General features: G+C 42.0%; 1 non-coding gene across 1 annotated transcript; it reads left to right on the top strand.

The window, feature by feature from the left end:
* The first annotated feature begins 4954 nt into the window (after positions 1-4954).
* Positions 4955-5094, top strand: LOC132648833 (small nucleolar RNA SNORA48). Its single transcript, XR_009587235.1, has one exon. It is a non-coding gene; the product is annotated as a small nucleolar RNA SNORA48 (small nucleolar RNA).
* Positions 5095-7437: the final 2343 nt, after the last annotated feature.

Genomic DNA, 7437 nt, shown 5'->3' with positions numbered 1-7437 from the left:
TGACAGTTCAGAAAAACAATTATAGAAAACATTTATAGAAAAAAACTATAGAAAGCTTTCTAATAATTTCACATTAGAAAGTAGCACTTTTCCTCGCTCCAATTATCACAACAAATTTCAGAGTCACTGGTGATATGTCAGAAAATTTAGAAAAACTACCAAGATTGAAAAATTACCTGTTGTATGGATTAGTATCTTCCATGGAAACATGCTGTTCTTGGATAGGACATTTCAAATGTCATCTATGAAACCTAAAACAAGGACAAAAGCTCAACTGCAGGAGCTTTTGACCTTGATCATTACTTAGACTGAAGGGACCAAGGAGAGGAAATATTTCTTCCAACCTATTTGTTCTTCTAATTACTTTTCTAACTATATTGTCCTATTCCAATACCTTGTTACCTAGAAAGGCTTTAGGCAGGCACATGTTCCAATGTCCTCTCTTACATGACTCATTTACTTTATTTTCTTTTATACATTCTGTCCACTGCAGTAAATACTATTCCCTTCTTATTGGAAAAGGCCATAACAAAATGAATTTATAAACACCAACCTCATAGAATCACAGTTTAATAAGCTATCCAGTACAGCTAATTCAATGACCTTGCAGATCAAAGAATGTACCACGCAAAAACAGAAAGCCATAGTTTCCCAGCCTGTAGTATAGGGCATCATTTTCATTTGTAGCATAGTTTATGGTAGTAATTTGTTCCATATTCAGAAGCAAATTTTATATTTACCTAGGACCAAGGCTTTTTTATTATTATTTTATTTTATGGGCATTGGTGTGAGGGTATCAGATCTGGCAGAACAAGAATAACAGACAGTTGTGAGCTGCTGTGTGGGTGCTGGGAATTGAACCTGAGTCCTCTGGAAGAAGAGGAAATGTGCACTGAGCCATTTCTTCAGCCCCTAAGACAGAGCTTTCTCCTCTCCCTTTCTCTCTCTCTCTCTCTCTCTCTCTCTCTCTCTCTCTCTCTCCCTCTCCTCCCTCTTTGTCTTTCTTTCTCTCCCCCCTCTCTCTTTCCTTCTCGTGTGCTTGTGTGTGTGTGTGTGTGTGTGTATGTGCATGTACACAAAGGTGTATATGCCACGGAGTACTGTGGAGGCCAGAGAAGACAACTCTCAGGAGGTGATTCTCTCCTGCCAAGTGTAGACAGAATACCTTGTACCCTGTATGGATGCATTGCCTGTCAAAGAAACCTATGGCTAATAGGAAACGGTAGAATAGAAGGTCAGACATCCAGCAGGCAGAAAGGATTTTGAAATAGAGCCAGGCACGAGACATTCATCTGGGAATATGTAAGGATTGAAGCATAGTACCTGAGCAGAGGTAGCCAGCCATGTGGCAGAACTAAGATTAATACAAATTGTTTATTTTAAGTTATGAGATAGCCAGAGAAGAGACTAGCTAAATGCCCTAGGTATTTGTATATATGTTTTGAGTCTTGTAGGTCATTATTTCGAGAGCTTGGAGCCAAGAGGAAAAAGATGCATTCTACTTCAGCCAACATGCAGGATTCTAATATTGAACTCATCCCCACACGTAGGTGATGCTCCCCATGGAGACTTCTTGCCAGGCCTTAAAGAAGGCTGATTTTTAAAAATCTTTTTCCTACTATAACTTCAGCCTGCTAGTTCAAACTGTGTTTTCAATAGGAACAAAGGGTAAGTATATTGCTTTCCTTTTCCCTCTGCTACGTATTTATAACATCACCCAGTTTTACCTATAGTACATACATACATACTACTTTTTAAATTTTAATTAATTATATATTTATTTATTTCAATTTTATTCACTTTGTATCCCTACTTCAGTCCCTTCCCTCATCTCCTCCCAGTTCCATCCACCCACCCTCTTCTCCCCCTATGTCCTTTCCCTAGTCCACTGATAGAGGAGGACTTCCTCACCTTCTATCTGACCCTAGCCTATTAGGTCTTATCAGGGCTGGCTATATCATCTTCCTTTGTACATACATAGTCTAAGAGATGCTTTCTATTTTTATTAGGAATAGCAATAGATTTGAATTCAGAATGCAAAGTAGTTTTCTAAGTGGATTAAAATATAGCTCTGATGAGATGCAGAATCTGATTCAACAGAAAGCATGCAGGAAACAATCTGCTGTGCTAACACTTCCCATCAGTGTACACATCATTTATCGAGTTGTTCATCATCCAGTAAGCAGGCAGAAAAGTCACTAGCTATTCTAACAAAAATGATGTAATAAAATCATTAATGCACTTAAGTCTAATAAGAGTATAAAACAAAAGTAGAGCCCTAGCCATCATCATGGCAGCAACTGCAAGAAGCAGCTATCGCCTGTACAGTTGTGAAATGAATGGCAGGTGTTAGGATTATTTCAAACATGCTTCAAGATGTTTTTGAGCTGGTGCTGGGACCAGAGAAGAGGATTCATGCCAAAATTCAGATGCTGAAGAGGGGCAGTAGTGTTTCTGAAAAAAGAAAGAAAAAAAAAAGTGAAGAGGCTTGTCTGACAAGTAGAGGAAAACTAGAAAACTTGCAAACTAAATTTCACTGGTACCTCAGGAAAAAGCAACCACATTATGTCTAGGTGGTGAAGCTGGAGACACTTTCAACTACACAAAGCCAGGAGAAGTAAAAGGAAACAGCAAGTCTCCTTTTCTTTTCTATCCTTACAGCCTTTCTTTGCATACCAACTTGCAGAGCTTAACAGGATGCTGCCAGTGCAGAAATGTGGTTTGCAGAGTTCCAGACCAAACTTTATGAAGAAGCATATGGCGATGGGTGTTGAAACTGAGAGACAAAAGCTTAATAACTGGCACACTTTCTTTCCTGTGTTTTTAATTATTTGTGTACATGACTGTCTTTTTAGCCTAAAAATTCCTCCTTGAGGGCAGGAAATAAATTTATACCCATCCCATTATCCAGCATAGCATTTGATGTACAGTTGCTATTGAATAAATCCATGGTTAATATATAACAGCCTCGTGTTTATCCATATTAGATATTATTCTGTTAGATAAAGCAATTGTTCTGTTTGGATTTTCTTTCTTTCTTTCTTTCTTTCTTTCTTTCTTTCTTTCTTTCTTTCTTTCTTTCTCCTTCTTAACCTAGATCTGGTGGTTATCACTGCCTAATTTGTGGTCATCTCTTAATTTTCAGTGAATTACCAGTTGTTATAAACATGAATGAAATGTGTTGTAAAGCAGTCTGCTAGTTCTAGCACAACCAAAGATCATGTGTTCAGCCAGTACACTCCCATGAGACTAGAAACTTCTCTTTCTAACAAGCTTGCAGGTATCCCATCTGGGGTCACATTTTTGGTTTAATTTCATGTCCTTGTTATATAGTTGAGCATATTTCAGAGATAAGCCTACGAGTGGTATAGCTGGATCTTGAGGTAGCACAATTCCTATTTTTTTGAGAAAGCACCAGATTGATTTTCAAAATGGTTGTACAAGTTTACACTCCCATCAACAATGGAGGAGGGTTCCCCTTTCTCTATATTCTCTCCAGCATGTGTTGTCACTTGAGTTTTTGATCGTAGCCATTCTGATGGGTGAAAGGTGAAATCTCAGGGTTGTTTGATTTGCATTTCCCTGATGACTAGGAGCTCTACAAGGAGACCAACAGAGCCAAAATGTCTCTGCCTAGGGGGGCCTGCAGAGACCAATGCTCCAACCAAGTACCAGGCATAGAGAGAACCTAGACTGCCGGCTCAGATGTAGCCCATGGCAGCTCAGTTTCCAAGTGGATTCCCTAGTAAGGGGAGCAGGGGCTGTCTCTGACATGAAGTCAGTGGTCTGCTCTTTGATCACCTCCCTCTGGGCGGCGGGGGGAGGGCGGAGTGCAGCTTTGCTAGGCCACAGAGAAAGATGAGGTAGCCAGTCCTGATAGGCTAGGGTCAGATAGAAAGAGAAGAGGACCTCCTCTATCAGTGAACTAGCAAAGCAGCATAGGGAGAGATGAGGGAGTGAGCTACAGCTGGGATACAAAATGAATAAATGTAATAAATATTAAATAAATAAATAAAAATTTAAAGAAAGTCAGAAGAAAATTTCTCTTAAGAATGCTTTATACTTTAAATAAAAAAATACTTAATTTGTTTAGAGTTTTTAAAAATGAATGGCAGTGGCTGAGATATAACTAGTATCCTAAGAAACTGTTAACTTGATAACTTATTAGGACACCCAAAAAGTCTTAAATAAGAACTAATGTTTTGGAAAATTTAAGAAGGAAGTAATTATCATAAACAGTAGCTTTTGTTTAAAATATTGCAGCTGACTTGGGGAAGTTGTTCTAATTGTGTCTTTTAATTAAAGGATGATGTGATTAGTATAGCCCATTACAGATCATTATTAAGCTTCAAATATTTTGATAATTCGCCATGATTCAGGTAATGCACTAAAAATATCTTATAGAAGGCACTCAAAGACTTTGAAATCTATGGCGATATAATTGCATTCAAATATTTCTAATATCAAAAGGGATTCACTGCAATTTCTTCCTCAAGGCTACACAACAGAAACTCTAGAGGAGTCTGTTAAAGCTCTGAAGGCCAGGCCTGTGCCCAGAAATAGTAGTGTGAAACCGGATAGGCTGAGAATTTTTAATGATTCTGAATGCTTATGGAATGATTCTGGCATGCTTATGGAATATTGGAACACCATGTAGACTCTTACAGTAGTAAGGCAGAACTCTAGGGCAATGGGACAGGGAAAGATTATGAGGAAGACTTGGTATTAATGTTGATTGGTAATAGCCATTGTGAACTTGCTGTATGGAAGACATTTTCCATTAATGAAAGGTGTTATTCTTCCTTTTTGAACATGTTCTAATTACTAAGTCACAGAAACCTTGTTACCTACCCCAAACAAAGCAGATGAAAGAGCCCACAGCAGAACTTAAGAATCCAACATAAAGGCTCACTCTCTCTATAGTATTCTCAATTCTTCAAAAAGAATTGGAAATTCCACCCTGGCAATGGGCAAAAAAGCACCTTGTAAGTGATGATGTTCTTACATCAGTCGGGAACAGATGGCAGTCCTTTGATTATCCTAGCTTGATGCATGACTTGGTGGCCAAAGCTCTTTTATGCCTAGGACATATAAATCAAATCAGATCAAATTCAGGAATCGCAGTGCAGGAGGAGAAAGAAGGAGAACTGAATTCCCCCGTGCCATGCTGCGCAGGTAGGGTAGGCGCAGGAGACGTCCACAGACCTGCCTCTGCCCCAGTGCACCCACTGCACAGGCAGGCCACAGAGAGGCACGCCTACCACCACAACATTGCAAGGGGGCAGGAAGACAGGCAGAGACCTGCAAACCACCACGCCACCCACAGACCTGCCCTCCCATGAGCAGCTCAGCCCAGCAGTAGATACATGCCAGGCCACCGAGCTTAGAAGGAGGATGTCACCCAAGGGTCCACCGGTCACCTGGCAGCCTCCAGTGGGAGTCACCACAACGTACAAGCATGTGGTGGACAGATGGGAAAGAAAGAGAAGTAGAGCAGCTTAAGCATTATGAAGGGAGATGGAGCTCAAGAGTGGAGAAGAATAGCCTGTTGTGGGTGGCCTGTCCCGCAACCTTGGGCCACGGTGAGGTCCCAGCCTGAGCTGCTCCTGAGGGCCATATCTAGGTCTGTGGCTACACAGCAACAGGGTGCAGTGTAGATAGCTACTATCACCACTGGGGAACATGGGGAAGTACATGGGCTAGGCAGTCACTGGGGACCATGAGAATGTCCAGGGCCAGTACAGAACTGGCCCTGCCCCTCTCTGGTTGTGGTACTCTGAAGAGCTGGTCACCTCTCACTGCAGCGACACTCAGGAGAATGGACCCTGCCCCTTGCCTGGACGGCACAGCAGAGCTAACCGTGGTGGGGCAGGAAGCAAGTGAGCTGGCCCCCAAAGTCTAGAGCGCTGAAGAGCAGACCCTGCTACTTGTCTGCCACGTGGTGGCTTGGGTGTAGGAGTGATACTCTCTTCCCCACTTCCTTGCCCATAGCCATCTGCGTCACTCTGGGAGAGCTGGCCCTGGTCATGGGAGGGGTTTACCAGGCCCTGCAGCATTCGGGAGAGCTGACTACGCATCTCACCTGAGCAGAATAGTAGGGCTGGCTCTCATCTCATGGCGTGGGTGGACAACCCTCAGAGCAAGGGCGTGAGAGCAGGAGAGCTGACCCTGTCTCCTGCTAAGCATTGGTTGGCTTAGCCATAGCAGTGCCGGAGAGCTCACTCTGATGGTGCAGTTGCAGGAGAGCTGATGTGCTGGCCTCCTCAGCTACCTCAGACGTAAATCCAGGGCTCTGGATCTAACAGTGGATTGGGAAGTGTGAAAGGGTCAATCCTGGTGATCCTAAGACGCAGATCTGAATAACACAGAGCAACAACAAGATAACCAGGAGGAGTCCGATGAGAATCCAATGTTGATGGTGTCACAGAAGCCAGATCTCTTGAACCAGACCATTGACTCATTGCAGTGAACATTTGCGGTGAAAATGTGTGGACGGAGGGATGTACGGTGGGACACCCTGTTACATACTACAGGTTCTACCATCAGATGTTTTCTATGCTTTCTGTGTGTGTGTGCGTGTGCGTGTGTGCGCACACACACACGCACACGCACACGCACATGTGTTTTATTTTGCAGGGTGGTAGCAAGAACAAAGGCAATATGAGGGAACTGGGAGATGAGCGGAAGTAGGGTGCATGATGTGGAACTCACAAAGAATCAACAGAAAGTTTTTTGTTGTTGTTGTTGTTTTTCAATTATTATTATTAATGGAAAATTAAGAAGCAAGCTCCTATGAGTATACTCCAGGAAAGCAACAGAAACAGATTATAAGAAAAGGCTCTCAGGCCAAAAATGTGCCTTTTCCAATCCCGACTCTAATTATCCAAGTTACCTAAACTTCTTTATGCCCAGAGTTTCTCATTTGTACAAGTAGAATACTAAGATCATTCTACGACTGAACTATTATAAGATAAAACCAATTGATATGTTAATATTAGCATTACCATGGATGGATTGAAAAGGTATACCCGACAGGGATGACAGGGTGTTTGGCTGTGAAACAATGAAGAGTATAGTAGTCCTAGTGAACCTTGATTGTCAGCTTGACACAACCTAGAGGTACCTGAGAGGGGAAGACTTTATTTGAGGAATTGTGTTGATCAGGTTGACTTGTAGGTACGTGTATTCAGGGCTTGTCTTGATCCTTAATTGATGGAAGAGGACCCAGTGGACTGTGGACAGCATCATTTTTCCACTCTTCATGTTTCTACCTGGAGGTCCTGCTCCAACTCAAGTTCAGACTGTAACCTGGAAGTGTAAAATGAAATAAACTCTTTCCCAGTTGTTTTTGAACGTAGAGTTTTTGTTTGTTTTGTTTAGATCAAACTAGATTACCAGTGTACTAGCTCATGGGATTAATGATTGCCTACATACAGA

The sequence above is a fragment of the Meriones unguiculatus genome, chromosome 17, assembly GCF_030254825.1.
Source record: "Meriones unguiculatus strain TT.TT164.6M chromosome 17, Bangor_MerUng_6.1, whole genome shotgun sequence".
Taxonomy (NCBI): Eukaryota; Metazoa; Chordata; class Mammalia; order Rodentia; family Muridae; genus Meriones; species Meriones unguiculatus.
This window is presented reverse-complemented; position numbering and strand designations above follow the sequence as displayed.